The sequence below is a fragment of the Electrophorus electricus genome, chromosome 11 (genome assembly GCF_041902795.1).
Source record: "Electrophorus electricus isolate QZ-2024a chromosome 11, ASM4190279v1, whole genome shotgun sequence".
Lineage (NCBI taxonomy): Eukaryota > Metazoa > Chordata > Actinopteri > Gymnotiformes > Gymnotidae > Electrophorus > Electrophorus electricus.
The window spans coordinates 3,539,672-3,562,953 of NC_137507.1; the positions used below are offsets into that span (position 1 = coordinate 3,539,672).

At 41.9% G+C, this 23,282-nt stretch overlaps 1 long non-coding RNA gene across 1 annotated transcript; it reads right to left on the bottom strand.

The window, feature by feature from the left end:
* Positions 1-8,208: 8,208 nt before the first annotated feature.
* On the bottom strand, positions 8,209-22,126 carry LOC145659952 (uncharacterized). The gene is made up of 3 exons (XR_014126143.1): positions 22,051-22,126; positions 10,240-10,847; positions 8,209-9,750 (listed from the first exon to the last, which is right to left on the bottom strand). It is a non-coding gene; the product is annotated as an uncharacterized LOC145659952 (long non-coding RNA).
* Between the last annotated feature and the right edge of the window lie 1,156 nt (positions 22,127-23,282).

Genomic DNA, 23,282 nt, shown 5'->3' on the forward strand with positions numbered 1-23,282 from the left:
ACATATGAAACTGCTGTGTATTTTAGGAGGTGAAAGCTAAGTTACATGAATGAAAAAGGTCTGTCACAACTTGAGAATTATGCATTGCGAATGTGATCACAACCCCTCATATTAAATGTGTCAAAAGCTTCACTTAGTTCTTTCAGGTCTCCTTCTGAACTGCATGGGAGCATATGGGAAAATGGAAGTAACTCACAAGTTGAGTGTCAAAGCATCAAGGAGAGGGAAGAAAATAGAATGAGACATGCTGTGTGACACAGCCATAATTAATCGTGGGCCCAAAGGTGCCTTGATATTTATTCAGGTATGCAGCTGTGGAAATAAATCTGTATAATAATATTTCAGATTCCATTTTAGTGAAAAGCACTTGGAAACTCTTTTAGCCATCAGATTTTGATTAAACATTGGCTCTTGGTGAGAAAAACCGATTGGCAGAATGACTTTTTTATACATTTCTAGATAGTTTTGTAAGGGAACAGGAATTGTTTGGATAATTGTTCTACAGGGGATTCATGTAATTATTTTTGTATTATTTATTTGTTTGTTAATTGGTTGGGGGAGGATTCCACCCTCATTTGATGACAGCATGTCAAGGTTTCACACGAGAACAAGCCCATCTATCGTATTCTGCATATTGGCCATATCAATGATTTTTCTGTCAGGGAATTCTAATAATTTCTTGTGAAGCCTGCCTGCCGTTATAATGACTCTGCAGTGGTCAATCCAGGTCAGGTATAGCTTATGTTTTTCAATGCCTCAGCGTGGTTAACGGGCAGGTATAAAAGGAAACACCGTGATGAAAAAGCTTGAAAACGCAAATACAGCGGTGGTATAATCGAATCTGTGAAATTGCGGGAACGCATTTAGTGAAGTGGAACATTTGAAGGGGATGTGCGTGGTCCATGTGAATTTTGAAGAGAGGCTGGAAGAGAAATGCAGCAGGAGGCATGGTCGCAGCAGCAGACCGGTGATGTGGGAAGGGATTAGGCTTTGGACATCCCAGAGGCCCTTTCATACCGGAAGTATGAGTTCAAGAGCAGAGCACAAATAGTGGCATATTGGCTGGGGTTTAAGAGTTCAGGTCAAATTGACCAATCAAAAAACAAAGCTACAGTAATGTCATAAGGCCCACCTTATAAACTGACACTGAACTTCTTGAGCAGGAATGCTATTTATTTACCACAGGGAGTCATGAGTTGCCAGACTGGCATCGTAACACTGCCTCTGAAGTTCAGGTCTCAGTCAACAGTAGCTGAGAGTCCTTGTGGGCGCCATTGGCAACATTCTCTTTGGCTTGGTTCTTCTCAGATTCGATCAGATCTCCATCTCCAAAGTGTTCATGTTGGCAGCAGATTGATAAGATCTGCTGATGATGTAAGAACCATGTGTTATCCCTCACCCTCTTAATACTTGTACCTTAAAAAATTGGCCTGATCAACTGTGTTAAATGGCGCATGAAGATGAAAATATTTGCCCCTTTGAAAGTAGCTTCTGTGTCCTGAAGAATTATGAGTCAGTGGATAGGGAAAAAACTCACATCATGTGTAAATTAGGTCCTACATCTGCTCGTAGATTTAGTAACAATTAGTTTCATAATTAGGATCACTGCCATGTAGAGTAAAATTTGGAATATTTCACAAAATATTCCCAACTTATTAAGACTTATGATTGCAGCATTTACAAGCATATGGTGACACATTCATTGCTGAAAGTGATGCTTAATGAATTTACATCAGAATTCATCAGAACAACAGAAGTATAAAGTCGTCAAATTATTTCACAGTCCTTCGACAGCAGTTTGACTGTCGCCATGTGTACTGGTCATACAGTTTGCACTGCATGCTTGACTGGATGAAGTTCAGGGCACTTAACAGCACCTCAATCAGATTAAGGGGAAGAAGAAGTTGTTAGCATGACATGGTTCTGAACCCCGTTTTTTTGTGGTTAATTTTGAGGATGACAACTCCTGGGCAGTGCTGAGGTAATTAAGCATGTCTACAGACAATACCCTATATAAACTGGATGGAATTATCTTCCAATCTACGGGTAATTTAACAGCATGGTGTGATTGATCCTTTATTGTACAGAAATCCGTTTTCTTCTCCATTGCAATGTGTAACCTTAGTATCACAGAAAACAGCTTTGTGAAGTGTTTCCCAATGTCACTGTGGGCACCTGGCCATTATATCTTAACCAACAGCAGTTTCTCAGGTGTTCATTAGCATAATATTAGGCTGCTTACTGATTGAGAAGGGGCAATGTAAGAGATGGAACATCTGTCTTATATTGGAATAAAGACAAAAATTAACCGTAGCCAAGGTTAGTCGTAACATAACAAAATTACTGAGGACTCCCATATGGCCCTTTTGACAATAACGCTTCCCACATTTCTCTCTTTTTGTCCTTTTCTACTCAGCTGCAGTAATTATTCCGCAGCTTGTTTAAGGACAGGAACCAGTCCTGTCAGTGCCATAGTGTGTGGCGAATACTCCATTGTTACGTGGAGCCAGTCTTAAGCGGATGGTCTTCTGGTCCCTTCTATATAGCATGGAATTTTCCCTCAGTAATGTTACTCATTATGTTGCCGTTCTGACGAGTCGGTTCACTGGATAAAAAGGAGAAGTGCGTGATCTTTTTCTTTCCTTTTTTATCATTTCTTATCCATTTGCACAAAACGTGTAATCTGACCGCCCTTTATGTGTTGCCAGGTGCTTTCAGAGCTCAAGTTTTACCCCATTATCACGAATAAATGAATGTTTTGATATGTAAATGATTTAATTAATTATGCGTAGTGCTCGATTCCTCCTCAGAAGGGGGCTTGAGTGGCTGAATAGACTCTGTTGCACACTTCTTCTGCTTCTTTCATTAAAAAAAACTCACGTGCAGCAGACATTAAATAACTGCCTCAATCTAGGCAATTTAAACAAGTGGAGAGAGGCTGCATTGGTGATATTTTTAATTTCATATTATGAGCAGATGAGCTTACAATAATAACGTTAGTTGTGTGGTCTGATTCTGACGCCTGGTATGTAGAAATATACTAAAAACACTTAATCACTGCTCTAGCAACTCGAATTCTGAGACCATTCAGCTTTGGTGCTGTGAATTAAGAGTTCCATTGTAAGTTCTAATGTCATACATAGTAATGAATGCTATACAACACATCTGTTGCCAGTTTGATGATGCAATTATGTAGCAGTGCAGATGCTGAAAAGAAATACCCCTGAGACATCTTGACAAAGGAAAGCATAGGGAGGGGGTATCATGTGACATCAGAAATCATCTTTATTTAAATATTTATGTATTTATACGTGTGTGTTCGTTTGCGTTTCTGGAAGAGTAGGTCCACCCTATAGCCCCCCACCCCCGCACACCTCCACCCCAACACACCTGGCTCGACTCATCAGATAATTCTTAGGCATCTCATGCATCAAGCCCTTTGAGTGTGTTAAGAGAGGGAGAGCACTAGTCCATTTTTCAATCTCCACGCTTGCGTGCTCTGAGAAAGTGCACTCAATCAACTGTCAGTCAACAGGCGCCCTGTGTCGCTCTAGCAGGGAGAAATGTACAGTGCTGCATATAGTCCCTGCAGCGAAGGAGATGACAAATGCTCCCAAAGCTCTTAGCTTTAAGAGTCAAAATATTACTGGAATAATCAAACATGTATTAAATATACATCTATATATTATAATCCCACAATGGGTCTCTTCTTCATGGGTTTATCACTCACTGATGTGTACAATTTTTAAAAATAAGAACCGAGCTATTAAGGCGGGGTTGCTGAATCAGAGCACAAGTTAGCGGCTTTTTCTCCCAAAGTGCAAAACCCATCAGTCGGATGCAAAGCAACAGGCTGACCAGAGTGAGACAATGCCCCACTCCCTCTCTCTGCTCGTTTCTCAAGTGCTGTGTGTTTCGCAAGGGTGGTGTTCACTCCGTGGCATTTTGCGGGAGTGTGATGGAGGCAAAGCAATTCCAAATCCCCTCTCAGTCAACCACTCGCCTCCCCTCCCAAACGAACACAACCTCCCCTCCCAGACAAGCGCTGCCTCCCCATCTAAGCAAACCCTCATCTCACCTCCCAGACACTAATGCAAATACCCTCCCAGCCAACTCTCCACCCCTTCCATGAGCAGGCGTCCTTTTCAATCTCATAGCCCAACTTCTCAGCTGTATCCAGTGGAAGCTGCCTGTTCTTGTTGGCCTGAGTGGTTAATATTTTAAAAATATTTTACCCAAAAAATGGAACTGTAGAATGAAATTTTGTTTGGTCAGTATAGAAATAAAATCATGTTGGCTGTGCTAATCCCAGCTAGCTTTCCTAAATGATTGGCTACATTAGCAATTTTGGTGAACTGTTCCTTTAAATCAGAAAGTACTGTTTATTGAACTATGAACTCTTGAAATTTCAGAAAATGACAAATCTGCTATAGATTGCATAAACATTTTAATACAGTTTTAATATATTCCATTTAAATACATGTGGTTGTACGATGACTTAAGTTTCATTTGGCAGGAGATCCCACTTAAGAAAAAAAATGTTTATACATAACTTTAATTACTAGATGTAAAGGCAAGAATAATTTTGTCATTCTTATAATTTTCTGAGACTTAAGAGTATTTTGTCACTTCAGATGTTTCAAGCATACTTGCCCGTGTCGATTTACCGGTCTGCATGTGTTTGGGAACAAAACTTAAAAAGAAATCCCCCAAAAAGTTTCAAGATGACTCAGTAGCAGCTTAACATTCCTGTATAGACTCTAGATTACTTAGCCTTTGATGGACTTAGAATTCAAAACCAATTTACTTTTCATAATGAGAATCTCCATTAAAGGCTGCAGACTAACTGAGAGAAAGTGGGTAAGGAATGAAGGGGTTAGAGTAGTCACAGGATGGCGGGGTGTATAGGGCAGGGAGCCGGCAGTGTAGGGCGGTGGTGGTGGTGGTGGTGGAAGTGGAGGTTGAGGTAAGGGGGGGGTGGTTACAGCCACATTTGCACATTAATTACCAGGCAGGTGTTGGCGGGCCATTTTAATGGGCTGAGGGAAAGGTCAAGAGGGTTTAGCTGTCACTTTTTTTTCTCTCATCAGAGCTTTTTTGGTATTTCACAGTTTCACGTTCCCATTTAAATACATCAGCATCTTATTAAGAGGTTAATGAACCTATTGCATAGAGAAGTTTGCAATCACGGTTATATTTTCAGAAGGCAAAGTTGGGCAATTACACCAATTAACTAAACTCTATACATACTCTACAGTACAGAAGTTCAGTGTTAATCTCACCCTCCTTTCATTCACCTCTAGGGGAACACCTCTGTGAGTAGATCACAAAGAATATTGTACTTTTTTTTCCCCTTTTCTTTGTTTGGGTATAGCTAATGCCCTGTGCATAATAAGGCCCATTCCAACCTCACAACAGTGATCTAATGAGAGTTATAAGACAGTGAACCAGTTCTGCAGATGTGATTTGCTGAACTTGTCTCTTAACGTGGTGAGCCTGACTATAGATTCTACAGAAGCAAAGAGAAAGAGCACATCATTGACTTAGCAAATTCTCTTGAGATATCACTGTGCACTTCCATAGAATGTTATTTGCTTTGAAATAAATAATGCCAGTAGGGTTTTGATGTGTTTTCTGTCTGAGATCATTCTTTATTATTAAATAAAAAATGTCTGAGTTTATTTTAAATTATATTTGGCACATAGATAACTGTGTGAAACCTTTCAATCTATGAGCTTAAAAAGAGTAAAACAGTTATCTTATATTAGTTTTCTTTGCATACAGGTTTGCCTGGGAAATTACCACTACCAGTGTATCAAATAGATGCTTATTAAGGTTATGATGGCAGCATGCACATATTGAAAAGGCGTAACTCTTACAAAGTTAAACATTAATCTCTTGAAGTAGTTGGTGGGTTGTAGCATTTCTGTTTATACAGACTTACTGTAAACACAAAAAGGCAAAAGCAGTGTTTAGGAGCGCACTGCACTTAATATGACATATTACAGCAATTATTTGCCGCATTTTCCGCCATTAATAATGCAAGCGCCGTCGCGCAGCGCGGCGACACCGATCCATCAGGAACAAAAGCAAACTCGCCACACCGGCAGGGGCTACCACAAGGCTTGCGCCGGCGTCCGACGATTTTTCTAAAGCGAGATGCGTCTCTCCATTCTCCCTCCGGCGCCTCACCTCAGCGCACGGTCCTTTTCACAGCATCAGCGATTCCCTGTGCCTTTCATTTTAGCGGCCTGCTATTTAGTAAGCAAGTCGCGTTTTCGGGAGATTGCGGGGGGACGGGAGTGTGGGATAACAATGACGAGCGAAATAGCCGTGTGGCGTGTGGCGGGTTGAGAAGCCTTTTGAAAGGCAGATGAGGGCTCTCTCAGAGGCGCCGAGTGACTGACTCAGTCTGTTTGACTGCTCCACTCGCTCCTTATTTCCATACACCGTGAAAGCGCACCGGTGAGACACCTGTAATTAGAAGCAAGTGTGGACTGACACTTTCAGATCAACATCAAAGATGCATACTTCTGACCAGAGGACTACGGGAAGGAGGAAATGAGAACTCTGGTCTCAGTGCTTCAAAGCTTCGGTGTTCATTGCCTATACATAAACCTTTGGAGAGCAGGTACCACAGGAATCTTCTTACAGCTAGCAGTCAGCCCAGTCAATGCGGGCAGTAATACACGGCGTACAATAACTGTGTCATTTTTGCTGCTACGACACCACCTCAGTAATTCTTCAACTTCACCTTCATATACAGATTTGTCCTTTAAAAGTCTGGTTACAGTGGTATTGTCAGTGAGTTATTTTTGGTATATGGTCATGTGTAAAAGAAAATGCTGTCACGGGCACCGAAGATGGTCTTGTGGGATAGCAGGGTTCAAAGCAAGTGGATCTGACGTTCCGTTGCAGGTCCGCAATACCTACGGTCTGTCTGCCATAAAGTGCAAAAGACATGTGCAGACAGCGAGATAACCATCCATAACACAAGCTCCATAAACTTGGCATGGAACATAATCCGCATTCACAAATGTCGAGCTGTAATCAAACAACATTCTGACAATAAATGTTTTTTAGTGCCATGTTGTAAGACTGTGTAATTCAATGCCGTTATTCCCTTTGTTTTTGGATTGGGGAATTTGTCTTTAAAACAGACAAGCCTGAAATCATGACCGTAAACCTGTGGGTGTGATGAGAACACATCAAACTCCTCTCTGAGATGGAGGCTCCCTGGAGAAACTGCTCTACAAGCCATGAGAAGGTGCCGTTTCTTTTTTTAATCTGCTTATTCAATGTCGTCGACACTAATGCAGATGAAAGACCTAAATACCGAGTCTTGAGTTTTGGATTTAAAAAAAAAAAAAAAAACCTCCATATTTACACCAGTCACTAAGTACGGAACGTGTGTAGTGTTTAGCGACTGTCTTTTCGTTGCCCTTCCTCCAAACCTGATGTCCGACATGGATATCTTGGTATGACACCTCCCCAAGTGCATAAACCTAAACCTGGGCAGAACGGGGAGATTTACTGGGGATGTTAGCCTGGAAGGCAGGAAAGACCCCTATCAGCTTCACTAAGCAGAATAAGAGCTTTATCTCAGCCACTGAAACTACACCATCCACAGAACACCCCCACCCACTCGCACCACCTCCACCCCCACTTCCATCCCCCCTGCTTCAGATTTTGACATTTCCAGGCCTCGCGGATCCGGCTGGGACGCGAAGAGGAGAGCAAAAACGGAAGGAGCAGTGTATTAAACCGTTATCTGCCTACCACATTTGTCTGGGGCCACCCCAATCCCCCCCGAGTGCTAAAGTGAGCCCGCATTGTAACGGAACTCCAAGAAGGACATAATCGGCCGCGCGGCTCTGTGTTTGCGCCCGCTAAGTCGTGCTAAAAAGCCGAGCGGAGCCCAGGGGAGAGGGAATAGAACGGAGGCTTCTGCCGGCTTTTGCGCTCCCCTCTGTGGCTCTGCTGTACTCTGATGCATAATTGTGATGCATTGGAATAAGGGAAGATTCTTTTATTCCAGGGAATAACAGGGTTGTTTCTCACAGCTGAAACAACACTGATGAAAATGCTAACAAACAACACACACACACACACACACACATTATATATATATATATAAACTTTTATTAATTTTTTCTTTCTTCCAGTACAATATTATGTAGACAATTTTACATATGTCAGTTAGGAAGTGAACAGTTCGACAATGTAACATTGTTTTTTGTTGTGAGCTTGCAGAGTAAGGCATTGTAAAGTGCAACGAGGCAGGTCCTAATTCTGTGTTAAATTGGTCTGCAACGGGGCTATGACTCCATATTAGCATGCCTGGCAGCTTTTATTGGGCGCCATTTGGTATCGTAAGTCCAGACCATGTAATGTCACCAAATTTACTCATCAATGAAGCAAGTGTATGCTGTAATGCCGTTTAGAATTGGCTTATTACACATGGCTTTTGAAAAGGTTACCACAGGTAATGGCCTGTTTCTTCAAGGCCTGTGTCGATCTGCCGTATTGTTTACTGCTGGGTAGAACCTTTGCGCATCGCGTCTTACTGAGCTAAATTCAACATCAAGCACAGCATTTGTAAGAGTGAACACATTTTCACGTTAACATACATTTGTGTAGGTTTGTGACCAGTTTTAATGCAAATCCATAGTGAGACTGTCAGCAGAATGTTCACACACACACACACACACACACACACACACACACACACACACACACACACACACACACAAAGCCACTTTCATTGTATTTTATCCATAAAAAAAGTTATATTGTCAAGTTTGGGGAATTTGGTGTTCTGACAGCTGAAACAACACTGACAAAAATGATTTAAAAAAATCAACAAGAATCAACTTTAAACATCACTCAAACAAAAGGTGTTCCTTTGTTTTTACGAACTATTCTCTCCTCATCGGTTCAATGAGCAGCCACCATTGTGTTCGTGTTCTTATTCCCGCCGTGAAAGATTTCACATTACGACCACGGGCAGGAAAGAAATAGCAGGCACTTGGTGAGCCCTACCCTCACCGCTCTTGAACCAGTTGACCCGTAGTAAGGTACTAAATCACCATTATTGAGTCAGTAGGGATGGAGCACTGCAGGGCAGGCATGGGCTGAGACTCTACCGCGGGCTCCTGGGCCGCCTCACGCAGTCTACCCCTTCTTCTCGAGCTGATGGCATGGGTTTACAGTTCTTCGCGCTGCTGTTCCTGCCGCCTTCACAGTGCTGTTGATTAGCAGCCTTGTCAGCCTTTAGGGCGCGTGCTGTGAGCTAAACCATCCCCTTAGGGCATTTCCTGCAGAACCTCTATATATTAATATATAAAACTGCAAGTGTTGTATTACAGACCGGAGGTAGCAGCATGAATTTATTCCTGTAATTACTGCATAGTGAATTAACAAGCTTTCTCAGTTTTCGCAAGCCAAATGTTACATTTCACCCACGATGACCTTTGTTAAGTATTTTAAACCGATAATTCACCTTTCAAAAAAAGACCAAAAAAAGTCTGATCTCATTTTCATAATGCAGACTGGATTTGATTCATTGTTAACCACGTTAGCATTTGTGGGTGAGGTTTTCCTTTAAGTGATGGAGTGAGAGGGGTTGGGGGTGAGTGGGGCCATAGTGCTGATCAGATTCCTGATATGATATATGATGGAGATCGAGCTGAGGTGATGGAGGGGAGAACATTGCTCCGTTTTGGCCAGACTGCTCCTCTTAATCATTCCCTGCAGATCAGATAATGACATGCATTATTTAACATTAGAGTCCCGTTATGTCCCGTAATGTCCCGTAAGGTCTCTTTCCTCACTCTTGTGTTTCCTATGTGGCGAGAAGTCTGCGAGGTGAGTGCTATGGCCAGTCTGGGTCCAAATGACTGATTTGGGCCTGTTTTTAGCATAATTTGGGGTAAATAGGGCCTGATTTTGGCTTGATTAGGGGTAATTAGGGCCTGATTTGGGCCTGATCTGAGCTTGATTTAGGCTTATGGCTCAATAATAAGTGTTGAATTTCAGAGTTCAAAATGGAAATGCTATTCCTAGAATTTTGCAAAGACATTTCAGTGGTATTTAGCATTCAGTTTAGAATGCAGTGAAATGAGACAAAAACATGAAAGCACTGGATATGTTTTTTGGATATTGTATTCAAATCACCTAACGTGCAACATCTGCGGATAGACACATACCACAGAGACACATATGCACACAAACTCTTACCTCCCATGAGCTAATCACAACATCCTTCGAGAATGTACATCACTTTGCGTGATTGCAGCTGCTACAGTAGATGGATGCTCCTCTCACATACTGACACCTAAAAAATCTTTGTAGTCAGGAAAGGGGAGACAGAGACAGAGAGGATCCTCTGGGATTAATTTCAGTGTGTTCCAACACAGGGAGCTTTGATCCAGAGGTCAAGTAACAAAGCACTCAGTGCAGCTTAAAGAACAGCTGTCAGGAGCACTGCAGACACTGAGAAGTTTCTATCACACAGACAGCTAGCTGAGAGACAACAAACAGGAAGATCAAGTTCACATTAAGAGGCACATGTAACAGTTGGAACAGCAATGTTATCATTAGGGAAAGGATATATACACTCACTGGCAAGCAAAAGCCAGGTTTCCCAGATATTACTAATGTATGTATAAGTGCATGTGTTGGTCTAATTAATTTCGTCTGTTGGCACCCCACCTACCCTCCAATAGTGCCTAGCCTTGCCTTTCCATGCTGTGTGTTTCACTTAATAACCTTTCCCCACTTCTGTGTAGTAGGGAGTTCTGCTTGTTTGCTTGCATGTTCAAGTCTGCGCTGTTGCAAATAAAGAGCTGTTGTTGGAGCAGAAAATGTCTCACACACACACACACACACACACACACACACACACACACACACACACACACGAGGATAACCTCTTTGAATGTTTTGGTGAAGTTTGTAAATTCTTCACCGAATACCACCATCAATTAGAAACTTATACAGACTCATTCCTGTTTGCAATACAACTTCATATACCAAAGTCTGCAAAAAAACCATCCCTTACCCACAGCTACTTGGACTTAAGTGTATTTGCAGTGAGTATGAAGACTTCCTCCAGAAAAATGTGGAAATGCGTGAATATTTTTTTTACAAATTTTAAATGTGGGTTTCCTAAGGAAGTTAGAAGATGCATGTGTTCGTGTTTTACCTACACTTACCTTGAAATCATGAAGAGGCCACAAGGAAAGCAGCTGCAGCCAAAATACCTACAAAGAGTGAGGCAAGTCCTGAGAAGTCAGCTGAATGGGAAAAACAAGATCCAGACTATCAAACCTATGCTCTACCAGTTAACAGATACTCCGCTGGCATAATCAGCTGGCCAAAAGAGGAGATAGAAGACACTGACAACAAGACAAAGAAACTTCTCACAATGCACTGAGGATTTCATCACAAATCCGGCATTCTGAGGCTGTACACTAAGTGGAAGGTGGGGGCAGGGGACTCAAAGCCACTATCCAGGATGAAACAGCTAAGATGCAGGAGTACACCAGGATGTTGGCCTCAAGTGATGAAGTACTTAGTCAGTACCTCAGACAGCAGAAACCTGAGAAGGATGGATATGAGGAGGAGCAGGAACCATCATGCAAGGATAAACCACTATACGGTATGTAGCAGACAATAGAAGAGGCTGACATGGAGAAATTGTACCAGTGGCTAGAAAAGGCTGGACTGAAATACAGAACAAAGACATGCAGGCAGAACGTTCATGGAGCTCCATAACCAAGTGGCTGGCATAGTATACAGAAACATATGTGCTGAGTACAAGTTGGAAGTTCCAAGGTCTAAGTGGGATATTTCCCCAAAAGTGGTAGAAAATAACTGTGCTAAGATCTTGTGGGACTTCCAAATACAGACTGACAAGATGGTAATGGCTAACGAACTGGACATAGTAGTGCTGGACAAACAGCCATAGAAGAAGGCCATGGTGATAGATGTAGCAATCATGAGTGACTGTAACATCAGGAGCAAAGAACATGAAAAGAAACATCAAGGGCTGAGAGAAGAGCTGTAAAAGATGTGAAAGGTGAAGGCAGCAGTTTTTCCAGTGGTAATCAAAGCACTAGGAGCTGTGACCCCCAAACTGGGAGAATGGTTCCAGCAGATCCCAGGAACAACATCTGAGATCTCTATCCAGAAGAATGCAGTCTTGAGAACAGCCAAGATACTGCGCAGGGCCCTCAAGCACTGGAGAGGCAACAGCAATACAACCCCCAGAAAGGGAACAGTTTTGCAGGTGATGGCCAGACAATTACTCTCTCCTTATCCTTCCTGACTAATTCTTCTCTACAGTACTCTAGTTTTGCATTTTGATAGTATCCTTGTCACTACTGGTAACATGAGGTGACCTGTGCTAGTGGGACATGTGCTCACAGCCTAGCACCGTGCAACTCGATTGACATTTGCCAGATAACACCAGAATTGGCAGATCTGCTATTGGCACCCTGTTCTCTTCACAGATGAGAGGAGGTTCACACTGAGCACACGTGACAGCTGTGAATGTGTCATGTTTAGCCCCTTTAGCATTATTGTCATAGTTACCCTGTCCCGTGTATTTGTTTTGCTTCCATGTTTCGTTTTCTCTGCCCTTCATTTGTAGCACCTGTGTCTTGTTAAATTCTTATTAGTACATGTATTTAAATGCTGCCTTGTTCCTGCTTTATTGGTCATTGTGTTGTGCCCTAGCTGCTGTTTGTGTGATTCGTAGCCTGTGTGTTAATCCTAGCCTTTGTTCGTTTCCAAGCCTCATGTTTTCTCTCCCTGTTTTGTATTCGCTAGTGTTTGGTGTTAGTTCTTTTCATTACTTGTATCACTGTTACAGCCTGCTCCCGTTTAGTCATCGTGTGCTTTTGATTGTTTCTTAGGATGTATTCCCAGACCCCACGTATTGGCTCTAGGACCCTGGACTGTTCAAACGATTATGACTCTGGAATTGCCCATAATAAAATTTGCTCTTTGCTCTGCCTCCTAACTGCTCACTGTTACAGAAAGAGTCTGGAGATGCCATGATGAACATAATGCTGTCTGAAACATCATCTAGCATGACCGATTTGCTGGTGGGTGGTGATGGTCTGGGAAGGCATATCCATGGAGGGTTGCAAAACTTCCATGTGATAGCCAAGGGTATACTGTCCACTGTTAAGCACTGTAGTCCTCAGAGCCATTGTCAGACCTTATGCTGGTGCAGTGGGCCCTGTGTTCCCGTTGGTGCAGAACAATGCCCAGCCTCATGTGTCCAGAGTGTGTAGGCAGCTCCTGGATGAAGAAGGCATTGATGCCATTGACTGGCTGTCACATTCCCCAGATCTGAATTCAACTGAGAACCTCTGGGACCTCATGTATCAGTGCATCGGAATATGTCCAGCCACAGACTGTCCAGGAGTTCACTGATGCCCTGCTCTAGGTCTGGGAGGAGTTTCCCAGGATTCCCCTATGATCAGGGGCATGCCTGAATGTTGTTGGGAGTACATACATGCATGTGGGAGCCATGCACACTACTGAGTCACCTTATGAGATGCCGTGATGAAATTCAAGAAGGTAGGACCAGCCTGTGTGAGAGTGGGTTGTGTATATTTACAACAGTGCATGGTATAGAGTTGCCTCAAATGACAACGCAAGTGGACCAACAGGTTCTTTCAAAGGCCTTTCTTTTTCTTAACAAACTGATGCAGTCAATAAAGACGTTAAATAATCCCTTAACGTTCAGAGTTTCTTTCTCTAGCAGGTCCTCCCTCTCTCTCTCTCTCTCTCTCTCTCTCTCTCTCTCTCTCTCTCTCTCTCGTAAAGCTGTTTTGTGACAACATATGTTGTAAAAAGTGCTATATAAATAAATTTCATTTTAGATAGATAGATAGATAGATAGATAGATAGATAGATAGATAGATAGATAGATAGATAGATAGATAGATAGATATTCAAAAATGTAATAAAGTACACAGAGCTTCCAGAGAAACAGAATGTTTCAGACAGATGTCCTTCATCAGCTGTGCAAGCAAAGTGCTTATATATATATATATATATATATATATATATAGAGAGAGAGAGAGAGAGAGAGAGAGAGAGAGAGACAGAGAGAGAGAGAGAGAGAGAGAGAGAGAGAGTGTGTGTGTGTTTTGGGAGAGTTTATTTAGTTGTACTTTTCTTTGCCAAAAGTACAAAGACAAGAAAGTTTAAGAAAGGACAGTTTTCGCTGAGCAACTTAACTGTATTTTGTAAATATAAACAAATTTGATGCCTGCAATATACTCAAACAGGGTTTAAACAGAGGCACGATTACCTCTGGGTTACATCACCTTTCCTTTTTCATTATGTGATTTAATCGTTTGGGGACTGAGGATACTAATTGTTGTAATTTTTGCCAGTGAAATTTCTGCTTGATACAAGACTTCAGCTGCTCGCCAGTCTGTGGTCACCCTTGTCTCTCTCCTCTGCGTGATACATTTTCAACAGGAAACGAATCTGGACTGCAGATATGCAAGTCAAGCGTGCGTGTTCTGTTGTAGCATGTGCATATAAGTCACCCATATCATGGGCCCTGGTACACCTCCACAACATGACAGATGTTGGCTTTTGCACCTTTTGCTGATAACAGTCTGTATGGTCCTTTTCATCTTTGGAACAGAGAAGTAAACGTCCATTAACTGTGGACTCGTCTGACCACAGCACCTGTCTCGACTGTCATTCGGACCACCTGAGATGAGCTTAGGCCCAGAGAAAGCAGCGTTTCTACATAGAATTGATGTATTGCTTTCTCCTTGCATAATAAAGTTTCAGGTTGCATTTCTTGATGCAGCGGTGGACTGTGTTAAGTGACATCTTTTTTCCAAGGTACTCCTGAGCCTGTGTGGCTATATTTATCACAGTAGCATGACGGTTTCTCGAGCAATGCCATCTGAGAGCTCGAAGGTCAAACACGTTTAATAGTGACTTCCAGTCTTGCCCTACATGGACTGAGATTTCTCCGGATTCCCTCAATCTTTTCACAATATTATGTATGGTTGATGGTGAAAGACCTAAATTCTTTGGAGTCCTGTGTCGAGAAATGTTCCTTTTTGACTGTTTGACAATTCTCTCACGAAGTTTGGCAGAAACTGAGGAACATGACCCATCTTTGCTTGCGAAGACTCAACCATCAGTGGAAACTCCTGTTACCAGTTCACCTGTTTATTGTTGAATGTTTAAAAACAGTGCAAATTGACTGCTCTATGAACTTTTCACTTATATTGCTCCTGTCCCAGTTTCATTTCTGCAGGCATCAAATTCAAATGTTTATATTTATAAAATACAATTAAGATATTAAGATGGTCATTGAAAACAATACATATACTTTTGTCAGTATATATATATATATATATATATATATATATATATATATATATATATATATAAACCCTCTCATATATATGGAGAGAGAGAGAGAGAGAGAGAGAGAATAAAACAGGACGTTTCAGACAGAGGTCCTTCAGCTGTGCAAGCTATATATATATATAAATGCAGCTTTCTGATACCAGGAAGACAGAACAGTTCTGACATCACTCCACAGTTATGGTCATTCATTCAGTCCACTATTAATCATGCCATTTCAGCAGGACGCCTGCCTGATTCCACACGAAATCTTATTGTAGATAATTCTCGCAGCAGCCATTTCTGTCTTCTCTCTAAAATTTCTAAGGAAAACAATCCTGGACATACTATTGTAGCTACACTTCTGGACATATTATTGTACTATTTTTCTATATCCCAGTTTATGGACACTTTTCAACCAAATGTTCGATCCTTACTTAAGTATTTAAAAGACTTCACATTTTCTTCTAATCTTTGAACACCTAAAAGAGAAAAATGCTCCCCGTCAGCTCCTTACTTTTTTCAGCGGTCTTTAAAAGTTTATACATGGTTATCCCTAATGAAGATGAATTGAGAGATTTAAAGCATTTTCTTGATGAAAGATCTGAGGAGAACCTTCCCACAGATATTCTTAACGCTGTCGGAATTCACATTTGCACTAAACTGCTTCACCTTTGACTCCAAGCACGACTCACAAATAGGAGTTAGTATGGCTACTGTTTGTGAGATACATTGATGACATTTTTTGCTACGTGCACAAGAACCTTTTATTTCTTCCCAATGATGCCTTTGCTTGCATTTTACCTGTTCAGAGAGTAAATGCACTGACCTATAAACAATCTGCTGTTAAGACAAGAATCCCTTTGGTGCTCATGTATCATCCTGCATAGATGCAAAGACCATATCCCTTTTTAAGGATCCTCCACTATATATATATATATATATATCCTCCACTATATATATATATATATATATATTCACCCCTTTTGTTTCTTCGTAAGCTCTGCTGCATTCTGCAAGCGCAGTGCAAGTGCTTTGTCACAGCAGTTGGGGGTGTGAGGGACAGAGAGGGTGGGTTATAATTAACAAGAATGGAAGTGTCAATCAAACACAGGGGGACGAGATGCAGTCAGCTACAGCTGTCAGGCATCAGGAACCACCGGAGCCTCTACCCTTGGCGTGCACCAGCCCACCGATCGCACGTTACTACTGAAATCGACGTGCTGTCAGAGTGATCAGGCTGGACAATGTAAGGCCACGTACAAGTGCACTTTTTCATCCTTATGTTTGATAATGGTGAATGAAGCACTTACTGGGCTGATCATGATCCAGTTTTATTCCGTCATGAATTCAGAGGGCAGCAACATGGCCTTAAACTCCAGGTGTGGAAGGGACACTTCCAGCTGTGCTCTGACCATCAGACCAAAAAGGCAAATTTGGTAAGTTGTCCAGACCACACATTCACCCTCCCGACAGACTCATTCACAATTCCCTCTCCTTCATGGGGCGATGGTCCTGTCACACTGCCCTCCTTCGAGGAGAACACCCATGTACATCACACATTCCTTGTGTCCCAAATGCATGTGTGCAGCCCTTATTTATGATCATGCCCATGCTCCTCACCTGGGGGTTCACACTGGGCTTCACTTAATCTCTTCACGGCAGGGAAAGTTCCTCCGACCACAGGCACGTTCACGACAGCCTCCCATTTCCGTCTGTGCCGTCCCACTTCTGACCCCATTTTTGAGGGATGTTAGAGAATGCTCAGAGAAAGATGTTTGTTACGTTTGAGAGTGTTCACGTAAGTTCCAGAGCTCTTTAACTGAGCCTCTGAGTGACTCCATTAGGCTAGGGTCTGGGATATATCAACTCAGCATTTGTACGAGTAAATATTTTTAACCTTTTTGTAAATGATCTCAACAGATAAACTTTTATTATTTTAAGAACATTTTATTATTATTTGTAATACATGTAATTTAATATTAATACTTTTCTTAGAGTATTATTTTCATCCTCACATAATTAACAATATCTTCATTAACATCTCTCTTTAATCATATGCAACAACTTTCCAGGTTAGCATAGAGTCTTCCAGTGCCATCAATGATGATGCATACATCAATGCCATAAGTACTTAGATAAGTGTACACATCATTCCACATTAAGCATTTTATAGCATTGTTTTAATGTCTAGATAGAAGTTTTAATGACCAAATAAACTTCTTGGACTTTGCATTCGGTAGTCCTGGTGATGTCTACTGTCTTCATCACATATTTCCAAAATATATTCTGCACTTCTTATAAGTTAGTAGATAAACTGCTAGACCCACGGTTCATATTTATTGAGATTCATAGAGAGAACCAGTATCACATCAGATTCGCTGCTCGACAAAATTATATTCTTTCCTCTGGGAAGCTTCATGGAAATGGGCTCCCACATCCTTCAACAGGCAGCATCCTTAGAATAAAGGTCCACTATGGTCTAGGTTCATGCTTCTATAGCCTAACCTGGGGCAGTCAATTGCAAAATCCAATTATACATAATAAACGATTACATGCTTCACACGCGTCCTGCTAATGAAGGTCTTGGTCAAGTAATTGATCTAATCATGAATGCCTAATTAGTTTCTCGTTATGGAACCAGAAGAGTAATGTATGTTTTTGATTTAGTGCATAGTATATGAAGAACAGACTCAAGCTGTATTGCAGGCCTTCTTGGAAATGCTGCTTTGTGTGTATGTGTTAAGTTTGGTTCAGTCAAGTCATGTCATTTTAGTTTAATTAGTTAATTACTTAATTTCCTGCAGGGGAACAATAAAGGCTTATCTTAATTAGAATACTACAGGTTTGTCTATCTTTTTTGTGATGTGTTATGCAGTTATCCTCCCCCAAATTGTGTTTGTGCTTCGAATAAACAAATAAATTTTGAGTGAAGATGGCATTCACTGTCCATATAGATGTATAGAGAATATATGTGGAGTCTTCTTTCTATCTAACTATCTGTCTATCTAATATATATGTATAGATATATCAGGTCTTTTTTTTTTCTTTGTCATATTCCTCAATCCAATTTTGCAGTGTGGCAGAGTGTATTATCCTTCTGAAAGAGGCCACTGCTATTAGGGAACACTGTTGCCATCATTTTTAACAGTGTCTTTAAAATATGCCCTTTATGTGTTCCTGGGCTTATCCCTGATGAGAATCCCGAATCAGCCAGTAATCTTTAGCTTTCCTTACCAATAAGCTATTTTCTTAAGCCTAATGTTTTATGTTATTTCTTTGATAATGATCATAATAAGGCTATTATACCATAAAGGGTACATTACCACTGAGCTACTGCAATGTCCTACAGACAGGACACTATGATCTCAAAGAATGACTCTCAATTTTTTTTCATCCGACGGAGAATATTGCTTTGGAGTACCTTGAGCTTTTCAGAATTCCCTAAAAATATCTGCGCTACACGGGCAAAGGTCCTCCTGATTCCAAATAACTCTATGGAATGTTTTGGGACTTTCTAAGGTAAATGTTCAGGGAAAAATCTAAAGTGCACATTTTTTTTCTCTGCTCAAATTTTGTTGATCATGTTGTGACATGATGTTAGTCATAAACATCAGTTACTTCTTAACTGAGTTACGCTGAATACAACTCACACATTGGCTGGTCAACAACTTTTGAGGTAAGTGGAAAATTTTTCCACAAGCCAAACCACGTTTAAACTCTTGTATCTCAAACCCATTGAAAGCCTCTTGGGATCCTGCTTTTATAAATCTGCACAGATTAACAGCAAGATAATGTCTCTTATATAAGAGTTTCTATAAAATTATATATGTCACTTCTCAAAAGTCTTTTTTTTTTCCATCTGATGTTGGATCTTTAAAAAAATGTTTAAAAAAAACAGGAAAAATCTGTGAAAAGGCAGTCTGGGAGAGGAAATGACACGCTCAAGAGAGTGTGTGATTAAACGTGCTGCCTATTCAGCAGCCAACATGACATGACTCCCTGCTCATTGATTACATCGCAAGTGAGCGTGCCCGCCACTACCACCGACCCCCAATACCCCCCACACACACTGCCTAATCCCAACGGTGACCGCAGACCTCTACCGTGACCTCAGCCGGAAGAGAAAGGACAGAGGAAAGGAGAAGGGTATCCATCCTCAGGGCCTGCATCCTCTTCCAGACTTAAGCTGAGTTTCATGGAAATCATCACATCTGGTTTGCAGCATCCAAGCAAATTTCAGCATGGGGAGCATTGCCACCTAGGACCCACCATCAAACTACTAATTTAAGAAGAAAGTTCATTCTCATAGCAATTCAAAGTTACACTAAGAGGAGGGTAAAATCATCTAGTCATTAGCTACAGCCATCATGTTGGGCACATTATTTCCCCACTCTCTCCCAGTCCAAAGATGTCATGAAGCTCAAAATAGGAATGCACAGCAATGCTTTTATTAAAGGTTATCTCCTCACTCAGCAGGTGTGCTCAGTAAAGGTAACAGGAGACAGTGAACTTGCACAAGAACATTACTTTCTTAAATGGAACACTAAGCATTCCATTTGCGACCTCGCTCATGTAAACAACTTCCTCTGAAAACGACAGAGACTGCAAGTCATTATGCATCCTGTCATATTTCTGTCTCATCTTTGCGTTTAGCACAGGTTGAGGTTACAGGGCATGCAGTGTGTGTTGCAGTGACTCAAGCCTAAAAAGGGTAGATCTCAATCTAAGCATGTAAACGGACAGAACAGAACATACAAGAAGAACAGTACATACACACAGCTTCGGCGGGAAATTACCATAACCAGAACAAGACGAACCCTTCAGGAAAGGGCAGGAGGTTAAAACTTCTCCCTGATTTTCAATAGTGTGTCGATTCTGAAACGGAGCAAGCCAGTGGGGATTTTTCCTTTGGCTATGTGAGCTAAAAGATTACGCTGTCAGCAGACCTGTGATGTCACTGCCACTTGGCCTTGCATGCGGTAACCAATGCTCCAGAGTGCAAAGCTGCTGATATTATAGGCAAAAAGTCACTGTGGCATCAGGAGCAGGAATCCTCCTGGTCTCTGTGACCCCTATGTGTTGACCCCACAGACTAAGCTGTCGCACAGTGACTCTGACGTCTTTGTGGCCTCTGAACACCGAAGACGAAACTTGCTTTCCTGACAGCATAACAGTTTCTCTGCGAGCTGTTTACAAAATCACTCCACGGTAGTGACTATGGGTTTCACGAGCCCACATAATAGCAGTCCAAGGTGATTTCAGGAGAGAGATTTATTCGCCTTTCGCCTCCTCCTCCTCCCACAACAAGGCTGTGCCAGATGAATCCGTCAGTGGAACAAAGCTTTGCTTTGAGACAGAGAGATGAGTTTAGCACAGAGGGTTTAAGAGGTGATAGGAGGTGGAGAAGCTCTGCATACTGACCTGTGGTACACTCAACAGTGCAGAACACTGTAGCAGACTATTCAGGAATGTATGTGTTCGTGGCAAAAAAGACTGCCCAGAGGAGGGCGAGATATATATTTGAAGAACATTCCAGGTGAGTAACTGCAGTGTACTGTAGTAAAAGATCTAGAGATGTTTCAGAAAGAGCTCTTTCATCTGTTGTGCAAGCAAACTGGTCTGCTTACAAGCTACAAAGTCCTGAGTACTTTAGTGTGGTCTATACAGTATCTTCTCTGGATACCTTTACCTTACACTGACCTTTAGAAAAAAGGAAACAACAAAAATTACTACAGTACTACATTTTACAATGAGTGTCCAATTCGTGTCGGAGTACTCTCTCCTTTTCCCTCGCTTTTCTTTATTAGGAAAAGAGCGCAGGCTAACAGAGGACAAGAGTTTAGACATGATGGCGTTCTTTATTACCACAGCATTAAAACTCAGTCCCTGGCTTGTCTCCACCAGACGTGTTATTTCTCCTCGGGATCGCTTTTGGGGATTTATAGGATCAGTGACACAGAAAATGTGCACCGTTAAGTTTTTCCCATGCCGCAATTCAATCACGTCCTGAAATCCCTGCTTACCCCAATGCCCCCAACCCCCACCGTGCCGTTCTCCACGTGCTGTCGTGGGGCAGGTAGTCGGACTCTCTACCGCACCACCTCTAGGATTTAATTCCTCCGCGGACGACAGGGCTAGGGCCCTGCAAAAATCATTACTCTCCATAATCCCTGCCTCCCGTCCACTGCCACACTAATGTGCATATGACAAAAGCAGAGAGTGAGTGCAATAGGCATGCCAGCCTGGAATTAAAGAAATTGGATTAGAATAAGTAAAGACGGAGAGAGAGCTGTCCCCTCCAAAAATTGAATTCCAGGTTTAAGTGCCCTTGCTTGCCAAGGTCTTTTCTCTTCTCCAATTTTAACTTTGTTCACAAAAGCCACCTGGACTTTTGTTCTACCTTGTGATGAAGTGAGGAGCAAATCCCACCTATTCTAGGCACTGTCTTGCTCTTCTGACAAGGCATCGCTCACACATTTAGTTCCTGGCATCAGAAAGATTTATGACACTGCCGACATCATGCCCGACATTAAAACGGTTGTGCTCACTCTTAATTATCATGTTCTTCCCCAGAGCTGGATCACCGAGTATCCGTACCATCTGTTATAAGATGAACATCACTTATAATCAGAGAGCGGCGACACTTACCGCAATGTCTGATGGATTTGAATGGTACAGTTGTCAGCCACTAGCTGGTTCAGACTAAAGAAAATGTGCATCGTTTTGTCAGCGTCGAGAGGTACGCGAGCTGTCTCGGCACATACAAAGATATGGTAGCCTCGGATGTTTACGGAGAGAAATTGGAGCCTAAACCATATAATGGAGTCTGACAAGTCCAGGCAGGTCGTCGTGCTGCTTTCCTGCCAGGCTAGGGAGAGACGTGCTGACAACCTAACAGAGCCAAAAAGCGAAACAAGCGAATTCATAAACCCACAGCCCACACAGCAGGACTCAAAGCACTACCAAACACTTGTGAAACACTCTGATTATACCACTGGGTGGACGCTGGGCTCAGCGAAAGAGCATACACAAAGTCAGCTGGGAAAAAGAACTGAAGTAGTAACAGTATACAACTGCATTATGTTTATAAGGCACAGTGTACCTGACGCGACTTTGTTCTTAATTAAGATGGCACAATGAAAGTAGAGGAAATTATGGCCTAAAAGGTTATGAATAATTCATACATAGCTATCATGTATAAATGGGTTGGCATATCTTGTCGTGGCTATCTTCAAATTGTAAAAAGACAGTAGGAAGAATTATTGCCACGCTAGCAGGCTTGTGAACTTATAGCAGTTGGGGGGGGGGGGGGGGTGCACAGCTTTTGGGTTATCTTTGGGTTAGTAAAGTTGATTGTCCTAATGAATGAGTGCCTCAGGGCTGAAGGATATTGAGCAGGGTTGAAGGTGTGTGGACAGTTTCCTCACCCTCTTGCAGTTTACATCAGACCATGCCACCCCCTGCCATGTCGAACATGATCATTACCCGACAACCTGCTGTGATTTCTCCCCATACCTCAGAATCTTAACAACATCTCTTGTCATACAGAGAAGATAGACAGAGAGAGGTAAAGGAGAAGGGCAAGCGGGAGAGAGGGAGCGAGAGAGAAGGAGAGGGCATGGTTGATGAAAAATCAAGTGATGGATATACTTCTAAAGTACTTCCTGAAACCAATGCATAATACAGAACAGATTTCAGATATCACAACAGGTTCTTACAGCTATGACAGAAAGGCCTCAGTGGTAATGCATTATTTTTCTGCAATTTTATGTGTATTCTTGCATGCTGGCCAGTCTCAGACTGACAAATAAGGACCAATGACATCAAGGACATTTCCTTTACTTTAAATGAGCAGTCGATTCTATCTTTACATTATTTTG